At 45.0% G+C, this 22,420-nt stretch overlaps 1 protein-coding gene and 1 long non-coding RNA gene across 5 annotated transcripts in view; one reads left to right on the plus strand and one right to left on the minus strand.

Moving 5' to 3' along the window:
- The window catches only part of FSTL4 (follistatin like 4), a 432,333-nt gene that overhangs the window by 242,868 nt on the left and 167,045 nt on the right, over positions 1 to 22,420 (minus strand). The window lies entirely within an intron of this gene.
- Positions 654 to 22,156, plus strand: LOC112399684 (uncharacterized). Its single transcript, XR_003003291.1, has 3 exons — positions 654 to 786; positions 9,779 to 9,846; positions 22,017 to 22,156. It is a non-coding gene; the product is annotated as an uncharacterized LOC112399684 (long non-coding RNA).

Consider the following 22,420-nt stretch of genomic DNA (forward strand, 5'->3'; position numbering starts at 1 on the left):
CAAGTCCATTTGTACCAGTCTGTGCTAAAGCCTCCCTCTGCAATTCAAATAAGGATTCTCGATTTGACTGTCACAGACCAGGTGGTGGAGGTTAGCCGTGGTGGAGTCAAGCCCGCCCGACCCCAGGGGAGGGATCAGAGGGAGAAGCCTTCCTCCTTCGCCCAGAGCAGGAAGCCTCCTTCCTTGGTTTCTCACCTCTGACCACAGCACAGAGCACAGACAGTTCAGTTATTTTGCCCCCAAACTCTGACTCAGTCTCTGAAACTGGTTCTTCACACAGAGTAAACCAGTGAGCTCTCCCCTCTCAGGGATCCTGCCCTGAGTGGCACACAAGGGGAAACCCCTTCGAGTTCCTCTTTGGGATGCTAATTCCACTTCAGGCATGTTTGCCCAGGGCAGCATTTCACCTGAGAACTTGTCCTTGGCTTGCCTACTGAAGGGAGCCCCTCCCCTTTCCCAGCCTGAGGAGGTCATTCTAGGTCTCTGTGGGCGGTGCTGCCTAGGCCCCCTCCGGCCAGCCTCAGTGTCCCAGCAAAGGGCTGGGGCTGAGACGCCCACTACCTCGCCCCACCCCTCCACAAAGCCACAGTGAGGCGATGGCTTGGCTCTACGGTGGCTGCACACTGCAGGGCCCAAGGCCAAGAAGAGTGGGACGTGGACGCAGAAGACGAGAGGCGACAGGTGCAGCCCCAAGTACCGGCCGCCCTGCACGCTGATGGCCTCACTGCTGCCTGCCGTGAACCCCTGTCTGGCACCGCAGCGGTCTCCAGCTTCTGCAGACAGAAGGTATTTGTACAGGAATGAGGGGCCCACCTGTCAGCAGACATAGCCCCTTACACGCAGATTATATGCTTTATTCTCTGTGCATTGATATGGATCCACCGGGTGGGGGGGGGCTGCAGCCCATATCCTGTGTCATGGTCAGGTTCTTTAAAGACCTAGAGCGAAGAGTGGTGTGTGTACAGAGGTGTAGCTGTGTGGGCTGTATCAGGCAGGGGCTGAAGGTGATGATCCCAGTACGTGTCCCTACCTCATGGCCCCAGACATGCCCAAGGTGGTCTGGAGACAGAGCGTCTGGTAAACTTTGACTCCGTTTAGCAGAGACCATGCTAGTGCCTTGGAAGTGGCTGCAGAATTTGGGTTTCTGCGAGAGCCAGGCAGAGACCCAGGTCTGCAGCCAGTGCAGTTTCTACACACCAGATGCGGTGGGTGGTAACAACGGGGTGCTTCAGGAGTGCCTGCCAGCCAGCCCTCCAACCACCTATTCATCCAACAAATACTTACGGAGCACCTCCCATGGGCCAGGCCCTATTCTAGGTGCTGGGGACACAAGGCAGACTGGGACACTGTCGTCAGGGCACTGACAGTACAGTGCAGGAAGACACACGGGAGCGTGGACGGGCACACACATACACGAGACAAACGCGGGTTGGGGAAAAGGCCAGGAGGGAGTTAAATAGGGCGATGCGGTGGGCCGGCTTTCATCTGAGGTCAGGGAAGCCTTCTTGTTTTTGGTGGTGGGGCTTTCATTTTACTTTATTTATTTATATATTTTTAACATCTTTACTGGAGTATAATTGCTTTACAATGGTGTGTTAGTTTCTGCTTTATAACAAAGTGAATCAGTTATACATACACATATATCCCCATATCCCGTCCCCCTTGCGTCTCTCCCCCACCCTCCCTATCCCACCCCTCTAGGTGGTCACAAAGCTCCGAACTGATCTCCCTGTGCTATGCGGCTGCTTCCCACTAGCTATCTATTTTACGTTTGGTAGTGTATACATGTCCATGCCACTCTCTCACTTCGTCCCAGCTTACCCTTCCCCCTCCCCATGTCCTCAAGTCCATTCTCTATGTCTGCAACTTTATTCCTGTCCTGCCCCTAAGTTCTTCAGAACCTTTTTTTTAGATTCCATATATATGTGTTAACATACGGTATTTGTTTTTTCTCTTTCTGACTTACTTCACTCTGTATGACAGTCTCTAGGTCCATCCACCTCACTACAAATAACTCAACTTCATTTCTTTTTATGGCTGAGTAATATTCCATTGTATATATGTGCCACATCTTCTTTATCCATTCTTCTGTTGATGGACACTTAGGTTGCTTCCATATCCTGGCTATTGTAAACAGAGCTGCAATGAACATTTTGGTGCATGACTTTTTTGAATTATGGTTTTCTCAGGGTATATGCACAGTAGTGGGATTGCTGGGTCGTATGGTAGTTCTATTTTTAGTTTTTTAAGGAACCTCCATACTGTTCTCCATAGTGGCTGTATCAGTTTACATTCCCACCAACAGTTCAAGAGGGTTTCCTCTTCTCCACACCCTCTCCAGCATTTATTGTTTGTAGATTTTTTGATGATGGCCATTCTGACTGGTATGAGGTGATAGCTCATTGTAGTTTTGATTTGCATTTCTCTCATGGTTAGTGATGTTGAGCATCCTTTCATGTGTTTGTTGGCAATCTGTATAACTTCTTTGGAGAAATGTCTATTTAGGTCTTCTGCCTTGAGAAGGTGAGATTTGGCCTGAGACCTGAAAGTCAGGGGGCAGAGCCCCGGGCCGGGGAGAGAACAGCAGCCTGGGGGCCTGGAGCCCTGTATACAGAGCAAGGGGGTGGCACAGGGAGAGGCCTGGATTGCTCCCAGGCAGACCTCACTGGGACAGAACCAGTCTGTAGAGTCAAATTTGCCGCCTTGCCCAGCTGTACCCCTGGGGAAGTGGGGTGACCCTGGTTCCCTGGAAGCCTGCAGTCAGCTCTTGGGAACTGAGTGTTGGAGGGAGGCCCCATCTCCTGGCGTTCAGCACTTCTAGCTCCATGCCGGGCTGAAAGGGCCCGTCCTCAAACACTCTCACAGGCTGCAAGGCTCTTAGCACCTCACAGGCTGCTGGTGGGGACGAGAAAAGCTCTCCTGGTCTCTCACCACTGGCCCCTTGGTGGCAACCTCCATATTCTCTGGGTGACCTGAGTACTGCGGCTGCCCTGGGTCCACCTCTACCCTGCAAAGTCTCATTCACGCTCAAGGGCTGGAAAGAGAATCTGCAATTCCTCCCAGGGAGATGTGCATTTCCAGTAGTACCCAGCCGGGGGGCTGTTGCTTAAAGTAACTCCTAGTCACTGAGTAAACAGTAAACTCCTGTTTACTGAGGCATGCCAACGGCCAGGCACCATGCCTAACACTTACGTGAGCTCATCTAATCCTCATTTCATCCTCGTAACAGCCCTGTGAAGTAGACACACAGGCCTCACTCTGAATGTATTTGTATATGTGCCCATTTTACAGACTGGGAAATACAAGTCAAGCAGTGACATGCCTATGGTCAGACAGCAAGCAGGTTGTAGGTGGTACAGCCCAGATTTGAATGAGTCTCACCTCAAATCCCTCGGCACAGGGATAATCTGCTCAGTCAGGAATATGATCCCTGCCTCAAGGAACTCAGGCCAGGAGGGTTCAGATGTCCATAGTCTGAGCTTCTCCAACATCAGGACACATACAAATGTCCGCAGCCCTGGCCGGTAGGCTTTCTGCTGCTGATTTTGCAGCTAGGAGGCCAATTTAGCAAATTCTCTGAGGGCTGGAGGTTTACGGAGTCACAGGAGGAAGCGCTGCTTGGATCTTCGAACATCGAATCCCAAACCCCACTCCTCAAGCACGGACACCGGGTCCGCGACCCCCTCCCTCCATTATGATGTCTTTCAGCTTCAGTGGCCCCCTGCTCCCCTCCTCTGGGCTTTTCCCCTGAAATCGTTCAGGTGACTAGTGGGCAGACGTGATGTTCTCTCAGTGACCACACAGCACAGCCTAAGCTGAGAGCACTGTGTGCTTCATGAAAATGGAAGTTTGACCAGCTTGGAAACACGTGACCAATTTTCCAGCTCCCAAAGCTTAACAGAACCATATGGTTACCCATCGCTGGAAGGTAACTTAACCTGTTCTGTGTATGGCTCACAGATACTAAATTAAGGTCTGACAAATTGGCTTCAAAACACACCACTAAGTCAAAGCCAGAAATGCCTGGCACACGGAGAGAGGAAGGAGGACCTTTAACCCTCAGCGGGCTCTCAGTTCTGCCTGAGGAATTTGATTCTAACCAATTCTGCATCAAGCCAAAACACAGACTAGGATGCTACACACTGTCCAAGGTCCCTGGGCAGGGCTTCTGGAGACAGTTATTTCCAGTCAGGGATGAAGAACATAAGTGCCAAATTATACTTTCCAAAAACTTGAAAACAGGACTCTGATGAGAATAAAAAATAAGCAAGTGTTAAAGATATATTCAACTCAGTAATGAGGGACCTGCAGGAGGGTGAAGCTGGTTCAAAGGAGAGTTGGAGGAGGTATACAGGCATTGGCGAGAGAAGGTGAGATGAGATAGCCAGGAGAGGCACACCACCAGGTAATGACCTATAGGGCAAGAACACCATACCGTTTGGGGGTTATTTTTTCCACCAGAAAGAGTTTGCATCTTTACTGGAAACAAATCTGTAAGTTAACATGTAACTGCATAGTCTGGGTCTTTAATTAACACAAAATAGTGAGTTGAACAAAGATACAATTCCGTAGCATGGATCAGTATATCATTTTTATACTGCTAAAACGTGTTCCCATATGACACGGGGAGAACTTGCCACCCTCCCTTGTCCTTATTCCCAAGCTCTGGATAATTTTCCCAATGCCACAAAGTGCCTACAGATGTCATCTGAGTTGGCTGTCAGGACTTTCACCCTTGCCTCCTACCTGGGGCAGCTCCTTCTTCTGGAGCCCCCAGCCTCACAAAAGACCCCAGAGGGAGGAAATGAGACCCCAAACCACTGAGCTCAGCTCTGCTGAACTCTCACGTGCTGAAAGGCACCTGGTGTGGGAGGGTGAGAACAAGCTGGAGCCGGTCGGGTGCGAGTGAACCCATCTTAGTGCTCACGTGAACCCTGAACCGCATCTGGGTTTCAAGCAACCCGTGGTTAAACCTCACATTGACCCAGCCCTGGGCTCCTGGCCTTGTTAGCTGTATGATTCCAGGCAAGTTCCCCACCCTCTTTTCCCTCTAATTTAAAAATGAGGATAACAATGGCTTACCCTTTACAGGATTTTGTCCTTTTTTTTTTTTTGAGGATTAAATGAGCTGATTCATGTGAAGGGCTTGACACATAGTAAGTGCTCAATTCAGACATTTGGAATTACTGACAGGTTGAATAAATAAGACTGAAAAATAAGAAGCCATTTGGGTTTACTGATATAAGTGTATACAAGCGTGGGCTGGTTAGTCTTCAGGAGGCCTGCCTTAATGAAAAGGGGAGCATATTTATATTGAAAGTATTGCCTGGTTTTAAAAGGCAGACACACACACACACAAAAAAAAGGCAGACTCACAATAGCATGCTTCATAATATCTCGAAGAAATGCTTCCCTTGCAGTTTCCCTTACATTGGGAGTTTGCTTGACCCAAGTAAAGTCTGCCCAGCTTCTGAGGGAGTCTGAAATCACACACTCTCAGGGCACAGTGAACAGCACTGGCCTGAAGCCCGAATGCAGCAGGCTCCACTCCACACCTCAGGGTCCCTGCCAGGCGAACCCGGAACTCAGTTTCAAAGGTAGCCATGGCACGGGCCCTGGTCCTGTGAACGTCGCAGGCCCACTTACCTCAGTCAGTCCTGGTGTATCTCTCCCCTCTGGGAGCCCTTTGCACTGTTATGCCATCTCTCCCTCTATATTGTATGATGATAGTAAAGCCACCCGACTCACGATTTCTAAGAGCGTTCTCCCTGGGGCCTCCCACAGGCATACTCCACTTAGAATGGGCTCCCAGACTGCTGGCCCGGAGCTTTTTCTAGCTGTTTGCCAGCACTCAGCACTTCTCACCCCCTGCTCCTGTGGCTCCCCTGACAGAAGAGCAGGCCCTGGGGCAGGGCCTCCGCAGCCAGACTTCACAGTCACCCAGAGCTCCAGGGCGGGCATGCGGTAGTCCCTGTGGCTTCGGGGCAAAGATCAGGTTCTATTTCTGCTGTTCAGAGCTCGGCACAGGGCCTGGCACAGAGTGGGCTGCGGAAAACGCCAGGTGAAAGACAGAATCTGATTAGGACACTACAGAGACCCAAGACGGCTTGCTAGAGATCTGAGAAATCAGAAATCAATGGTTCCAAAGAGACAGACATGGCGACACCATGAGTAATAGAAGGAGTGGACACTGTGGACAGCATTTGGTTGGGAGACTAGAGACCTGGGTTCTGTCCGGGTTCTACCAAAGCAAGTCTCCTTCACACCTGAGCCGCAGTTTCCTTATCGGTAACGTGAGGCAGTGTCTAGAAATTCCTTGAGACTGAATTTAGGGTGTCTATAAAAGCCTGTGTTCTAACTTGCACATCTTTTGGCTGTAATAAAACTACAATAATCCCTTCTTTTTCTTTTTGCCTCTATTTGCCCTATCAAGCTACTTCAACTGGCCTCTGAAGGGTTATTTCAGAGACGAACTTGGGAGGAAAAGCTGTATAAAAATGTGAAGCACAATAGGATTTTTGCCCTTGGGAGAGTTTCTTTTACAAAATGGTTTTGTTTTAGAGTACTTCCTCCAAATATACTCCTATCCCCAAGTTCCTGTTCCTCTCCAGTTCGCATCTGTCTTATTCTCTGTCACCAGGGCCCTCATTTTTCCTCCTGGTACCGAGCTCCCTTGTCACTTTCTCTAGCTCCTCGGGGCTCCCTGTGTCTTCCAGCTGAGAGGGCCAGTTGCTGCTGCTCTCAGTGGGTCTTCACTCTCTCCCTGATGCCTCATTACGTGGGTTTGTTCCTGCTTCTCCACCAACTAATGACTCAAGGCCATGACACCTCGGACTGCCTCCAATTATTTCAAGGATTATTATGAAGACGCTCAGCGTGAGCCACCAGGATGCTCCCCAACACTTTAGACCTACGACCGCAGAGGGGATGCTAAATCCTTCCAGGACCCTTTACCTGCTGTACAAGTGCTGCCCCCAGGTCAACGCATTATCTTGGTAGATCACTGGTCTTTGTGATGTATATTATAAACAGAGAGAATAATATGTACTTCTTGACCATTCTTTTAAAGAAAAAAATGAAGCACAATGAAAATATCTAATAGTAGCACAGAAAAATTTAGTACTTTCAATCAGAAGGGTATCAGTTTCTCCTCTCAAAGATCTGCCCTTTTCTCTCATTGGGATTAGCAGCCATAAAAGTATTTGCTGGATAATATCAAAATAAAGCTTAGTAATAGTATCAAATAGGTAATTCCATTTCTCCTCTGGTTTGCCTGAACCAAGTGGTTGCTGAGGCCTCTGGCAGGGGGCCTAAGGGCTCAGGGAGGCTGGCTATCCTGGCTGAATGGGTCTCCCCCCGAGACCAGGAGAGCACATGCTGACCAGAGAGCAGGAGGCTTCTTCCAGGTGTCTCCGCAGGGGCTTGACAACCTGTCTACTCCCACATAAAGGCCCTCAGGACCAGCCACCCCCTATCAGGGCCTATCTGGGAGACCACTACTGCATTAGAGTCCTTCAGTGTCTGAACTTGAGCTCCAGGGAGCAGGCAGTGGACCATAACCACGGACACTAGGGGGTCCAGCCTCCAGGGGGAGGAAGAACAACCAGAATCGGAGCTGCTGGAGCAGGATAACAACTTCAACAGAGACAACAAACTATCAAAACTCCAGGAGAAGTGACTACAGCAGAGAGAAGGTTTTCAAGAGGGCTGTGATTTTTGAACCAAAAAGAAAATCAGAGGAATTTAAAAAGAGAATGGTCAGTATTGGGACTCAAATTAGTGGCCTCCAAGATCAAGTAGAGTACATATCTCAAAGCCCAGAGCAAAAATAGAAAAAAAAAAACTCTAAAATACAGTAGTCATTCTAAATAAAAACTTTAAGGAAAAAAAGCATGGAGGACAATTTCCAAATACATCCTTTTAAATGACCAACCACTGTTTCAATTAAAAATCAGAAGCCAGGCTTCTCTGGTGGCACAGTGGTTGAGAGTCCACCTGCTGATGCAGGGGACACGGGTTTGTGCCCTGGTCCGGGAGGATCCCACATGCCACGGAGCGGTTGGGGCCGTGAGCCATGGCCGCTAAGCCTGCGCGTCCGGAGCCTGTGCTCCGCAATGGGAGAGGCCACAACTGTGAGAGGCCCACGTACCGCACAAAAAACCAAAACCAAAAACAAACAAAAATCAGGAGCCAGACAGGGATACTTGTCATCACCATTTTTATTCATAAAGGGAGTGTAGTAAGACAAAAAAATGAAATATTAGTAAAAATTTGGAAAAGACAACTAACAATTATCTCTTTTTGCTGATTGTATATCTATATACTTAGAAAACCAAGGGGCTCTAGTGCAAAGATATGAAAATTTTAAGAGAATTATTATGAGGTGGTTGGACAGATGATAAATAGGCCAAAATTAACCATTCTTTTCTTCACTAGCAAAATGATTAGAAATGAGAAAGGGAAAAGAGTCCACTCATAATAATGAGAAGACTATAAAAGATAAAACTATATTGGCCCCAGATAACCAAGAAAAATAAGAAAAAGAATAATGAAGGGGGATGTGCCTTTCCAGATATCAGAACATCAAACCAGAAAGCTGTTATGATCAAATCAATATGATAATGAGTGAGGAATAGACAGATCAATGACTGTAGTTGTGACAATAAAATAGAAGAGGGGATCCAGAAATAAATCCCTGTGTATCTGAAAAGTCGATGTATGACAAGAGTGGCTACTGCATGGGGTACATGCTAGTCATTTGATAAATGATGTTGGGGTACCTAGCTATCCACCTGGAATAAAATAACATCAGAACCCTATTTCACACCACATAAAAGTCAAATTCAAGTAGCTGTACACGTTTAAGTTAGTCTTATTAAATAATGAGTGGATATAAAAGAACAGTTACACACTTTGTGGACAGCATAAGCATTGCAGCACGATGAACAACTATGTACTCACCTACCCATTTAAAGAAAAAGAACAGTTTCATTAGTTTTGAGTTCCTCCGATACTATACCCTCATTTCGACTCAGAGGTAAACATTATCTGGATTTGTTTGTTTATTATTATTTTGCTTTTCTTTGTAGTTTGATCTCATCTTTGTATTTCTATGCAATATACTGCTCTTTTTTTACATGTTTCTGAACTTTACAGAAATGAATCACATTGTATTTATTTACCTGAGAAGTTACCTCTTTGCTCTTGCACTATGTTTTGTTTCATCCACATTGTTGCATATACCTGTAATTCGTTTTCACTTATGTTGCCCATTGTACACACATGTCATTATTCATTTATATAGTCTATTTAGGTTGTTGATTGCCTTTTCCCATGGTCCTCTTTCTCTCTTTTGTTTCTTTATTTTGGATTGAATACTTCACCTTTCATTCTTTTTCTTCTAGTCATAAAAATTGAACATACTCTTTTTATTCTTCTACTCTTTACTCCATAAATTAAAAAATGTATAAATTAACCCAAGTCTGAAGTTAACCAATAACTTTACCCTCCACATGAAGAGCATATGAACTACAATCATTCCTTTCCTGACCTGAATATATAATAGTATATATTAATTCTATTTTTATTCCTCAAATTTTCTTAGTTATGTTTGTCTAAAATATCCATTTTATCCTTGTTTTAAAGAGTCATTTATGCTGTGTAATTAATTCTATGTTCACAGATTTTTCCTCTCAACTCAATAAACATTTTATTCCCCTGCTTCTTGGCTTCCACTGTTGTTGAGATGTCAGCTGACAGCCTTTTCATTCTTTTGTAGGTAATCCATCTTTTCTCTTTGGATCATTTTAAGACCTTTCCTTTGGTTTTCTGCAGTTTCTCTATGATGTAAGTATGCATATTTCTTTGCTTTTGTTCTGCTTATAATTCATTGGGTTTCCTGGAAGTGAGGATTCATGTCTTTCATCAATTTGTGGAACTCGCAGCCATCTTCCTTTAGATACTGTCTCTGCTCCATTGTTTCTCTCCTTTTTCAGGCATTCTGATTAGACACGTGTTACAAGTTCTCATTCTATCTTGATATCTCTTATCTCTTTCACCTTTCTCATATTTGGTTTCTCTGTGCTGCATTCTGTGTAATTTTTTCAAATTCATCTTCTAGCTCCTGAATTCCCTCTTTGGCTTTTTCTAGTCTACTCTTACATTCTCCCATTGAGTGTTTAACTTTGAATTTTTATTTCTAGAAGTTCTATTTAGTTCTTCATGAAGATGAATGGTCATCTGTAGAATCTCTTGATTTTCAATCATATTCCAGTCTTCAAAAAATATTAAACATACATATTTTATTTTCTGTGTCACTTTGCTGCTTATGCTGGTTGTTACATGGTGCTTCCCCCCATGGTGTTTTAAGATTTTTTTTTTAAAAGAATGAGCTCACATTTCCCAGAAGTCGATCTGTGAAAATTCAGGATGCACAGTCTGAAGATGGGCTCATCTTGATTGTGCCAGGCATTCAAGGACTCCATCATTCTGGGTTAAACTCAATTTTATGTTTGAGATTTTACAGACGACCTAGGTAGTTTGCATCTGAGCTATAATTTCTTGTGGAGATCAGCATATGGTTATATGTTATCATGGGATATTTTCCCTCTCTGCTAATTTTGTGCCAAGATTTGAGACAAGCACATTTCCTTGCATTTGCTTGGGACAGGGTGTGTTTCTTTCTTGTTTAACCCTCCACTGTGGATGTAACCCTTTCGAGTTTCAGGTTTATAATGGGAAGGGGGAAATTTTTCCAAATATGTCCACCTTGGAAGGACCCTGGGATTTGTCCTTGCTGCCCTGAATTATGTTGGGTGTGCAAACCAAAGCTAAGGTTCACCCAGTTTGGCAAAAGCCCTCCAGGTAAAGCCAGCTTCATAGCTACATGACCTCTCTCGGTTTGTGATTTCAGTTGCTTTTTTAACCTGTAAGTACTCCTTACATTCTTACCAGCACATCAAAGCTTAAAAGAATTTATAAATATATTTCTCTGCCCATTGCCAGAGGCAGAATTTAGATTATGACTTTAAAAACTTTTATATAACAATTTAAAAAACTGAAGTAAATACAGGGGTATGACATTCAACACAGCACTAGCTAGCTCTTTGGAAAGTGGCTGAGAACTGCTGTGCCACAGAAGAGACTCAGGAAAGGCTGGGGTCATTGCCAGATAGCCTATTGTAATTTTCCTGAGTCCACCTGCATGTTTAAAGCAAACTTAAGCCCTTCCATCACCAGAAAGTTAAAAATTAAAGAGAAGTCTATGAATGGGGTGCAGTGGAAAAAAAGAAAAAGACACAGTTGTCCCCAATAACCTATGTCCCTATCTGCCACCTCAAAGCCCAGAGCAGGTCCTCTCAGGAGCAGTATTTTTCTCAGTATACAGATGTGGCTGGTGACAAATACAAGGAGAGTGACTGGCCACTTTTGGACCACTTGTGATAAAAGAAATAAAAAGATTGAGTTGAGTTTGAAGTATCTTCTGAATAAACAATGCCTTTAGGCATCGTGTGGGTGTCCGACCTTTAATGTCGTCTGATCTCTAGTTTATACTGACCAAAGCAAACCCGCTTTCGATTGGTCCTGCTCTCCGGAGGCAGCAGCATCAGAGTGAGGGCTTTACTCTCACTGACATATTTCTACCTAAAGCCTGGGCAGAAGTCACTCTGTAATAGGTGTTGGCTCAACCTTATTTACAGTGGCAAAATGGAACAATATTAAAAATCAAAATGTCCTTCTAAGCAGGGCTTATTAGCCAAAACAAAATTATTTTTGATTTGTGACAACTAGCATATTTATCATCTCAACTCTAAACATGTCAGAATGACTTTTGCTTTTTTAACTGAAGGAGAGAAAATTCTAATGATATTTTAACTTCAAAAATTCATAGTTAAGAGGTAGGCAGCAGAGTATAGTGGTGGCCAGGTGGCGGGGGTGGGGCACCACAAGGAAGGGTACCAAAGGATGATGGTCAAGTTGGTTCTGGTAGGCAGCTGCACTGGGCAGTGGCAAGGTGGAATTAGGACCCACAGAGGAAGGTGGGGTCAGGACATTATTTTATATACAGAGGGACCTAGTAATGGATGAATACCTTGAGGATAATGGGAGCCAGGTTTCTCATTGAAGAAGAGAGTTATAAATATGAAAAGAGGGAAGCTAGCAGGAACCCTATAGAATGAGCCCTGTATATATATATATATATGTGTGTGTGTGTGTGTGTGTATGTGTATTTCCTGTACCTCTTTTCTGAGAGGGTCCAGGAGCAGCAAAACTCCAGTGGCAAGGAGCACATTTTACTCTCAGTCTTGGTTTCTAAATGCAATTCACCACTAATGGGAACCAAAGCTCTTTGAAGAAATGGCTTATTCCAGAGAAGGGGCAGGGAAAGTATAAGAAGAGCCCAGAATATCTTGTTGTGCCAGAAAGTAATGGAAAACTTTCTTCCATATCAAAAGACGGGACATATCAAAAGACACAGAAGCTACTTTGCAGAAGCTCCCACTGGCCAAATCTGGGATATTTTGGGCATGAAAATAAATAATGACAGCAGCAGATAATATCCCACTGAATAAACAGAAATCTACAAATCCAGACTGATTTTTAAAAAGTGAGCAAACAAATGGGGAAACAAAATTCTTCCAGTGGATTACAGTAGAATTACAGTAGAATTTCAATTAATAAAAGTAGAAGAAATCAAGGAATTAGAAAATTTTCATTTGGCAATGATAGTACTAATTATTTCAAACCAAAAAAAAATCAATAAATGCTAAAACTAGTGGGTGAAAGAGGAATAACAGGATATTTACATAGTTTCAAAATAGCTCATCAGAAAACATTTATTAGTTTTAAAGGAAAACCGAGCAACTTTACAGTGGAGAAAGCTGGCAGATATCACCTTATTCAAGTGATCGAAGTTAACATCACCAGTGATGGGAGAAGTTGACATCAATTCTTAATTGCTGGGATGCAGGAGAAGTGCTCATCATAACTTCATTTATATTCTTGCCAAAGTTTCATAACCTCAAGTCACAAGGAAACATTAGAAAAACCCAAATTGAGAGACACTATTAAAATGACTGGCCTATAATTTTAAAAAATGTTAAGGATATGAAGGTCAAGGAAGGATTGAAGAACTGTTCTGAATTGAAGCAGGCTGAAGATAGATGACAGCTAAATGTAATGGGTGATCTGGTGTGAATTCTCTTACTAAAAAGGATGTTGTTAGGACAGTCGGCAAAAGCTGAATGGGGTCTTTTGTGAAGTATATATGAGAGTTCTTTGTATTGTTCTTACAATTTTCCAGTAATATGGAAAATATTTTTAAAAATAGGGCATCTTAAATTTCAGACAGAATTATACTTCTGTATAGGACAGAGAAATTTCCAAAAGATTGTTGTCCCCATTATAACAACAAAAAAACCCAGAAGGACTAAAATTCATACCTTTCTTAAAGTGGTGTGACAGTAATGATGGAATATATGTCTAAGTGAACCAAATTCAGAGAAGAACAAGCCTTTAATAGAGCTGAATATACAATATATGAATTAAAGGATTTACTAGCTGGACTTTAATAAGAATAAGCTGACTGGACACAGCAGATAATGAGATCAGCAAATTCCTAGATAAGTCAATAATAAAAATGACTGCAGCACAGAGAAGAAAAATAGTGAAAAAAGACTGAACAGATCACCAGAGAGCTGGGGGATAATCTGAATAGGACTAACATACATGTAATTGGAGTTTTAGGAGAGGAAAGAAAGAATAGGGCAAAAGGAATATTTCAAAAGATATTGGCTAAAATTTAAAAAACTGACTCAATCCATGACATGGGAGGTAAGAGTATTCAAGGGAGAAAAGACAGCCTCTTCAATAAGTGGTGCTGGGAAAACTGGAGAGCTACATGTTAAAGAGTGAAATTAGAACACTCCCTAACACCATAAACAAAAATAAACTCAAAATGGATTAAAGACCTAAATGTAAGGGCAGCTACTATATAACTCTTGGAGGAAAACATAGGCAGAACACTCTCTGACATAAATCGAAGCAAGATCTTTTATGATCCACCTCCTAGAGTGATGAAAACAAAAACAAAAATAAACAAATGGGACCTAATTAAACTTAAAAGCTTTTGTACAGCAAAGGAAACCATAAACAAAATGAAAAGACAACCCACAGAATGGGAGAAGATATTTGCAAATGAAGGGACTGACAAGGGATTAATCTCCAAAATATACAAACAGCTCATGCAGCTCAATATCAAAAAAACCCACAAACAACCCAATCAAAAAATGGGCAGAAGATCTAAATAGACATTTCTCCAAAGACAGACAGATGGCCAAAAGCACATGAAAAGATGCTCAATATCACTAATTACTGGAGAAATGCAAATCAAAACTATAGTGAAGTACCACGTCACACAGGTCAGAATGGCCATCATCAAAAAATCTACAAAAAATAAATGTTGGAGAGGGTGTGGAGAAAAGGGAATCCTTCTACACTGTTGGTGAGAATGTAAACTGTCACAACCATTATGGAGAACAGTATGGAGGTTCCTTAAAAAACTGAAAACAGAGCTACCATATGATCCAGCAATTCCACTCCTGGGCATAGGAGAAAACTGTAATTCAAAAAGATACAGGCACCTCAATGTTCACTGCAGCACTATTTACAATAGCCAGGACATGGAAGCAACTTAAATGTCCATCGACAGAAGAATGGTTAAAGAAGATGTTGTACATATATACAATGGAATATTACTCAGCCATATAAAAGAAGGAAATAATGCCATTTGAAGCAACATGGATGGATCTAGAGATTGTCATACTGAGTGAAGTAAGTCAGACAGAGAAGGACAAATATTGTATGATATCACTTATATGTGGAATCTAAAAAAAACGGCACAAATGAACTTATCTACAAAACAGAAATAGAGTCACAGATGTAGAAAACAATCTTATGGTTACCAGGAGGAAAAGGGGGAAGGATATATTGGGAGATTGGGACTGACATATACACATTACTGTATATAAAATAGATAACTCATAAGGACCTACTGTGTAACACAGGGAACTCTACTCAATACTCTGTAATGACCTATATGGGAAAAGAATCTAAAAAAAGAGTGGATATATGTATTCAATACACCTGATTCACTTTGCTGTACAGCAGAAAGTAACACAACATTGTAAATCATCTGTACTCCAATAGAAATTAAAACAAACACAAAAAACAAAACAAACAAACAAAAAACCTGAAAGACATCAACCAAATATCCAAGAAGTTATGTGAACCAAAGCAAAAGGAACTCCAGCAAAGAAAACCACAAAGAAGACCATCATCAAACGACTGAAAACCAAATATAACAAGAAAATGTAAAAAGAAGCCAGAAGAAAAAAGGTATACCACCTTCAAGAGAATAAGAAGAATGATGTTGGGACTTCCCTGGTGGTGCAGTGGTTAAGAATCTGCCTGCCAATGAAGGGGACACAGGTTCAAGCCATGGTCTGGGAAGACCCCACATGCTGTGGAGCAACTAAACCTGTGTGCCACAACTACTGAAGCCCGTGCGCCCAGAGCCTGTCTCCGCAACAGGAGAAGCCACTGCAAAGAGAAGCCCATGCACCGCAACGAAGAGTAGCCCCTGCTCTCTGCAACCAGAGGAAGCCCACACATGGCAACAAAGACCCAGTGCAGCCAAAACCAAAAAATTTATTAATTAAAAAAAAAAAAAGAAGAATGGTGTTTCATTTCTCATCAGAAACAATGGAAGTCAAAAGACAGTGAACAAAGCTTCCACTACAAGAAGGCAAAAGAAGAAAGAACACTGAAAGGAAGTAGAAGGAAGAAAAATAAATGTAATAAAATAAAGAATAGAATAAAGAAAAAGAAAAGAAATCACCAAACTAGAAAACATTCCCACCAGCAGTATATGAGTGTTCTGGTTCTCCCATATGCTTGCCAACACTTGCTATGGTCAGTCTTTTAAACTTTAGAAATTCTAATAACATCCTTGTAGTTTTAATCTGTATTTCCTAATGACTGATGATGTTGAACATCTTTTTACGTGTTTGTGTGCCATCCATAAGTATTTATCCAAGAGAAATGAAAGCCTATGTCCACAAAGGACATGTACAAAAATATTCATAGGAGCTTTATTTATAATAGTCCCCAAATGGAAACAAACCTAATGTGCTTCAATAGGAATGACTAAGCAAACTGTGATGTGGTCATTCAATGAAATACTATTTAGCAATACAAAGGAACGAACTGATTCACCAACAAGGAGAAAACTCAAGAACGTGATGCTGAGTGAAAGAAGCCAGACACCAAAGATTCCCTACTGTATGGCTCCACCTAATGAAATTCAAGAATATCTAAGCTAATCTATGGTGACCAGAACTGGAATAGTGGTTGCCTCTGCATGTGGGAGGGTTGACTGGGAAGGGACGTGAGATCACTTTCCAGGGTGATAGAAATGTTTAGAGTTTTGATTTGAGTAATGGTATATACATTTGTCACACATTATTGACAAAGACCTATGCATTTCATTGCGCGTAAATTATACTTCAGTTAAGAAAGAATCCACATTCAGGTTTTACTTTTTTCAAGACAACACTTAAGATTAAATGATCACAAATGGAAATTGAAGAAATCTTTTCTATTGCTCCCAAATCTTATGCAGCAATGCTGGGAGCCAGCAGGGCCGCGACGACAAGCCGCTGGGGGATTTGAGCAGGAGGGTAATTCGATATGATTAATGCTTTTAAAAAGGATTCTGGGGCTTCCCTGGTGGCACAGTGGTTGAGAGTCCGCCTGTCGACGAAGGGGACACGGGTTCGTGCCCTGGTTCGGGAAGATACCACATGCCGCAGAGCGGCTGGGCCCGTGAGCCACGGCCGCTGAGCCTGCGCGTCCGGAGCCTGTGCTCCTCAACGGGAGAGGCCACAACAGTGAGAGGCTCGCGTACCGCAAAAAAAAAAGGATTCTGTCTGCTGGGGGGAGGGTTGACTGAAATGGTGGCCAAAGGAGAAGCAGAGGGACCGGTTTAGGAGGCTGCTGGAGTTGCCAGAGCATCAGATGCCGTGGCCTGGACTAGGGTGTGGGACTGGGGGAGGAGCGGAGGGGCTTCTGTGCTGTTTTAGGCAGGGCTTGCTGATACAGCAGGTGATGCTGTGAGTGAAGGAGAGGGTCAAGCTTCTTGCCCGATAACCAGGTGAATGCTGCTTACTACCTACTGAGACGGGGAGAATGGAGGATGATCAGGTTTGGTCATAACATCAAGAGATTTGTTCCAACTGCACTAAGACTGAGGTGTCTATTAAATGTCCCAGCACAGAAAATCAAGGGGCAGTTGGCTTTGTGAGCCTGGAGTCCAGGAAATAAGTGTGAGTGGAGACAGAGATCTGGAGGATTTTAAAATCATGGGACTAGATGACATCACCCAGGGAAAGAGTGTAGATAAAGAAGAAAAGAGGGTTAGTTTGAAAAAGTTATTCTTAGACAATTCTCAAGTGTGGAAATTTGTGAAAGTTAACAATTCCACCTCTGCGTTAGGAAATTTGTGTTTAATTTGAAAACGATGTGTTCAATTAGGTTATTCAGGCTACCTTAAAAGAAACTCTTGGCAAAATTATTTATTTTTTCTTTACGGGTACAAGTTGTTCCAGCTTAGAAACAACACCCGAGGTCCTCGGGACTAGGTTATTGTTCTAACGACCGAGGCTCCTGGTCTGGTGCTCTGAGAGCCTGAGGTCCAATGAACAGGGAACAGACTGGAGCTGCATGGCCTCCCTGAAGCCAAGCTCCAGCTGTGGCGTTTCCTGTACACAATTTCTGCACGAGGACCATAAAGGAGAAAGATCCCCTGGTATTACTGAAACATGTTGGGGCCGGCACACTGGCTTCGTCCTCGGACTGCACACAGTAACTTGTTTCTCGGACGGTGTCTCTGACTCCTGTTTGACTATGCAGCACTGCTCACCTTGATGGAGGCGGCGCCCGGACCTGCATCCGTTTACATCAGCAGAAGCTTCAGTCCTCAGCCCATTCAGGCAGCACCCCAGCTGTCCCGTTTGTACTTTAGGAGCCAGAGCGCGCACATCTTCTCCCCTGGGGGAGGCCCCCGCCTTGCTCCCTCACGTAGCCTGGTGCCCCTGCCGAGGGACTGCACACCAGGGCTCCCCGCAGAGCAGATGCTCCACACATCTGTCCCAACCCTGAGGCAGGGGTGCTGCCTGATTCTGCTACAACACAAGGAAATAAGGCCCTGCCACACGCAGGTGGGAGCTTCCAAACAGCTGTGTGCTGGGAAGTGGGTGGCGATGGTGGGGAGACAGAGAGGTGGAAGGAGACTCCGAATGGGGACCAGAGTGGGGACGTGGGGTGGGTGGGGGCGGTGACAGCGCTGAAGGTGAGGGTGGCTGAGTAGCGGTGGGATGACTGTGGAGATGAAGGGGTGGTGGTCCACAGTGGTGAGGGAGAGGACAGTGGTGATGATGATAAAGGGGGTGAGAAGCACAGACCATTTTCTTCCCCTCTGAGAAGGAGTCCCCTAAATGACGGGTGAGAGAGGCCAGGGGACCTGCACAGGGCAGGAAATAGACGGATACGACCGAATATGAACCTTTTCACAAAAGAACATGCAATAGGTCCACGAAGGCTGGGGGCCCACAGGCCAGGACGAGAGGGCCCCCATGCACACGGCCCGAGTGCTGAGGCCGAGCGGGGAGGTGGGGGACAGCGCTGCGGTTCCAGTGGGTAACCAACCCACCCCATGTCACTGCTTGCTCCAGGGCCAAGGGCACTCGCAGATAAGCAGGGCCATGCCTACCTCTGTGAAACCAGGATGGGCTGTCCACCAGAAAGGGCATTCTGTGTGACACCACTAGAAGGAGTGCCTGTACCCTGGGTTTCAGGGACCCCGGGATCTGAGGCAGCCAGCCATTCCTGGGCACAGGGTGCCCCTGAACTTTATAGCAGTTCAAAACAGTCAGTGCAGAAGGATTCCACTCACTGGTTACTAGTGGGGACCTGTGGGCAGTGCAGGAGGCCATGTTGGGAAAACCTATGAAATAATCATGTCAGAATGATGAAAACCTTCTCCTGGGACCAGCTGACAACACAGGAAGTTCACAGAAAATTTGAGAAATATACAACCTGACGGAAATGTTTTCAAGATGGGGAATAAAAGATATTTTAATTCAACACATTAGAGACAAGGACATAGCATATTTTGAAGCACTCTGAGTTTGCAGCCACTCAGATATTTAGACCATCCGGGGCACCTGGGTCCCCTCAGTTTGCTGGCCCACGCTGCCTCCCTGTTGGTGATGCTGCAATACCTGGCCCAACACCTGACAGGTTAGATGACAGTGTCCTCTGAAAGGCACCACTGCTCATCCCAGGCCAAAGGAAGACTGGACTGGACAGGGAAGCTGGCAGTGCCCTGACCATGTGGTCACATGGGCCATTTTGTCTGAGTTCACTATGGACAGTTCCCATTTCTGGGCTCATTTCTAAACACAGAGAAGGGAAAGAATGCTGGCTTTGGGGTCCAACAATCTTGAGCTCCTCGTCTGGAAAATGGGAGAACAAACCTCACCCGGAGGTCAGCAGAGAAGAATACAATGAACATAAAACACCTGGCCCAACTCCCAGCATACCCCAGAAACATGCTAGATCTTTCTCCCTTCCCAATACAAAGAGATTCCATTGAAAGGAAACATATAAAAACAAATCTATAGATCCTTTACATGAAATTTCTCATCTATATCAGATTGTGCTGAAATCTAAGCCTGTGAATTAACCTATTTCAAGTGAACATTGATAGAAAAGATTGATGGGCTCACATTTATTGAGAATTTACTATGCTCCAGACACTAGAAGTTCTTGATATAGATTTTCATCATGGGTGATTGTGTTACCAATTTTTAAAAACACTTTACTACAAAGGTTTTAGTTTGTGCATCTCTTTAATATTAAAATTTCATTCAAGTGACAAAATAATGAGCTTTAGCTAAAGCCCAAGATTTGTTCCAGAAGCTGTTCTCAAGCTATTCAGATGGCCTGTCCCAACTGGTCTTCCCCTTTATCAAGAGACCCAGAGTAAGGCATCTTGACTGACACACATAAGACCAGGCCCATCCCCGCTGGCAAAGCTGTTAAACCGCCAGGCCTGAGGCTTAACAACTGTCCATAGCAGAAGCTGTGTTGAGATATTAAGAAAGAGACATAAGGGACAACTATTTTGAATGTGAGTTTAGACTGTTCAGCAGAAAACCTGGCAACGTAATTAGCAGACTCCTGTGAGGAAAGATTTAAGGCCCAACTGACTCCTAAGACTTTCATGACATCTGAATCTCCACGGCTGGAGATTCATTTCTTGGACTAGCCCTTCTGGGCTCCTCTCTGAAAGTATCAATTTGAACTTTAAGTTAAAGCATTCATTCATTCATTCACTTATTGAATAATTTTGTGTTCCTACATGGGCTGGGCACTACGTCCTGGGAATACAGCAGAGAACAGGACACACATGGACCCTGCCCTCAAAGCTTATGGTGCCATATACAGCTGTGCAGTTTGTGCACTGCACAATACGTCCAGTGGGGGATGAAATCTAGCGAAGTTCATAGTCTACGTTTCCTGGCATTGGGTTGAATTTGTCTGGATGAAGGGACACTATTTTCTCTGCAAGGAGTTGTCCTCTACTTGCCAAGCCAAGAACTGACAGCGCTCTGTTTGCCCACTGGGAGCACTTTTATTCTGATGTATGCAAAGGCTGTGGAGGAGACGGTCCTGAACACATGGTCCCAGGGCCGTGACGGTCTCACGGATGTCTCCACAGCCTGTTGGTTTGGGCAGAGGTCTCCCCCTGTCCCACAGCTAGGCCTCAATGGGAGGACGGAGACATGAAAAAGAGAGTCTGTGTTTGAAGTTGGGGTGAGGGGAAGGGAAGCAGGACCACTTGGGTGGGCTCCAGTCCTCCTGTCCAGTGTTGTGGACCTCACTGGGCAAGACCCTCCTCTCCCTGGCCTCGGCCCCCTGCTCTTCGGTTTAGGGGCAGGTGGAACTGGACTATTTGTGACTTTCCTTGCAGTTCTCATCTGCCCTTATTGGTCCACCGTCCCTGAGAATAGGCCTCTGATCTCAAAAGAAACCATCCCTCCCAGGTAGGAATTCTTAAAACACAGAACGTGCTAACGGAATACTGAGTGTGGCCCTTTATGCCTGAACACAGGGAGGCCTTCCCCACCAAAGGAGTGAGCACAGAGCAGCTGGGAGCCTGAGGATGCGAGGAGGAGACCGGCCTCCCGCCCCTCCGTGGGGCTGTGCTGACTGACAGGACCCGTGGACTTGGGGCTCCAGTATAACAAGCCACTGTCACTGCGTGGTGGCTCTGGGCAGATGGGCTGTGCTGCTCTCCTGGTTTGGAAGCTCCCTAATTGGAGAACAACCCGAAGGTGGTCTCCTGACAGAGATCATTAGGCGAGAGACTAACAATTCCGATTACTCATAACACAGCTCCCATGGCCAGTTAACAGCAGAGGAGGCTGAACTGTATCATGGGCTGGGGGGATGATCTCTACGGCTTTGTGCCTTCTGACGGCGTGGGACACTGGGCAGCTGCAGAGCAGAGGAAGTGGTGGCAGAAGGGGTGGCGGAGGAAGGGCTGGGGGAGGAATAATCTGGGAGCATCCGTCCTGCTGCGCCCCAACCTGCAGGTGGACAACCTGCCAATCCCTGATTTAATGACACATGGATAGAACCTCCAAGTCCCTTCGTCAGTTTAACAAACTCCACTGCCACCACAGGTGAGAACCCAAACCCCGTATAAAATATCTCCTCCTTCCAAGAGTCAGCATGGGTTTTGGAAGGAGCAAGCCAGCGTTTCAGGATCTAAAACCAGCTCAGTCTCAGCATGTCTTGTCACATTCTTGGCATTGGACTTCTGAGCTCAAAGGCTCAGGGGACATTTGGTTTTATTGAATCAGAAAATACACCAACGTTCCTTCTTATAGGCTGGCTCACATCGTCTCCTCCAGAAGGTCCCAGCAGTGTCACCAGAAGAGAGTCAGCCAGCCCTGGTTTACAACCTGCTTCTGCTTTTACCAGCTGTGTGGCCTTGGACCAGTCACACCTCTCTGGGCCTCAGTTTCTACAGCTGAAGAGCTAACAACCAGCACCTCGCCTAAGGGTAAGAGAGGGCTCACTCACAGCACTCAGAACAACGTGGGGCCGCTACAAGGTTCTCAGTACTTGGAAGGGCTCCTTGTTCTATCAGTTTCTTCAGCCAAACCCTATTCTAAAGGAATGAACCCAGAAGCCTGAGAGGACGGAGCCCCTCTGGGAGTAGCTGTAACTGTCCATCTCAGGGGCTTGCCTTTCCCCATTGGCAGGGCTGCTGCCTTCTCTAGGGCTCCCC

Source organism: Neophocaena asiaeorientalis, unplaced genomic scaffold, assembly GCF_003031525.2.
Source record: "Neophocaena asiaeorientalis asiaeorientalis breed wild unplaced genomic scaffold, Neophocaena_asiaeorientalis_V1.1 scaffold235, whole genome shotgun sequence".
Taxonomy (NCBI): domain Eukaryota; kingdom Metazoa; phylum Chordata; class Mammalia; order Artiodactyla; family Phocoenidae; genus Neophocaena; species Neophocaena asiaeorientalis.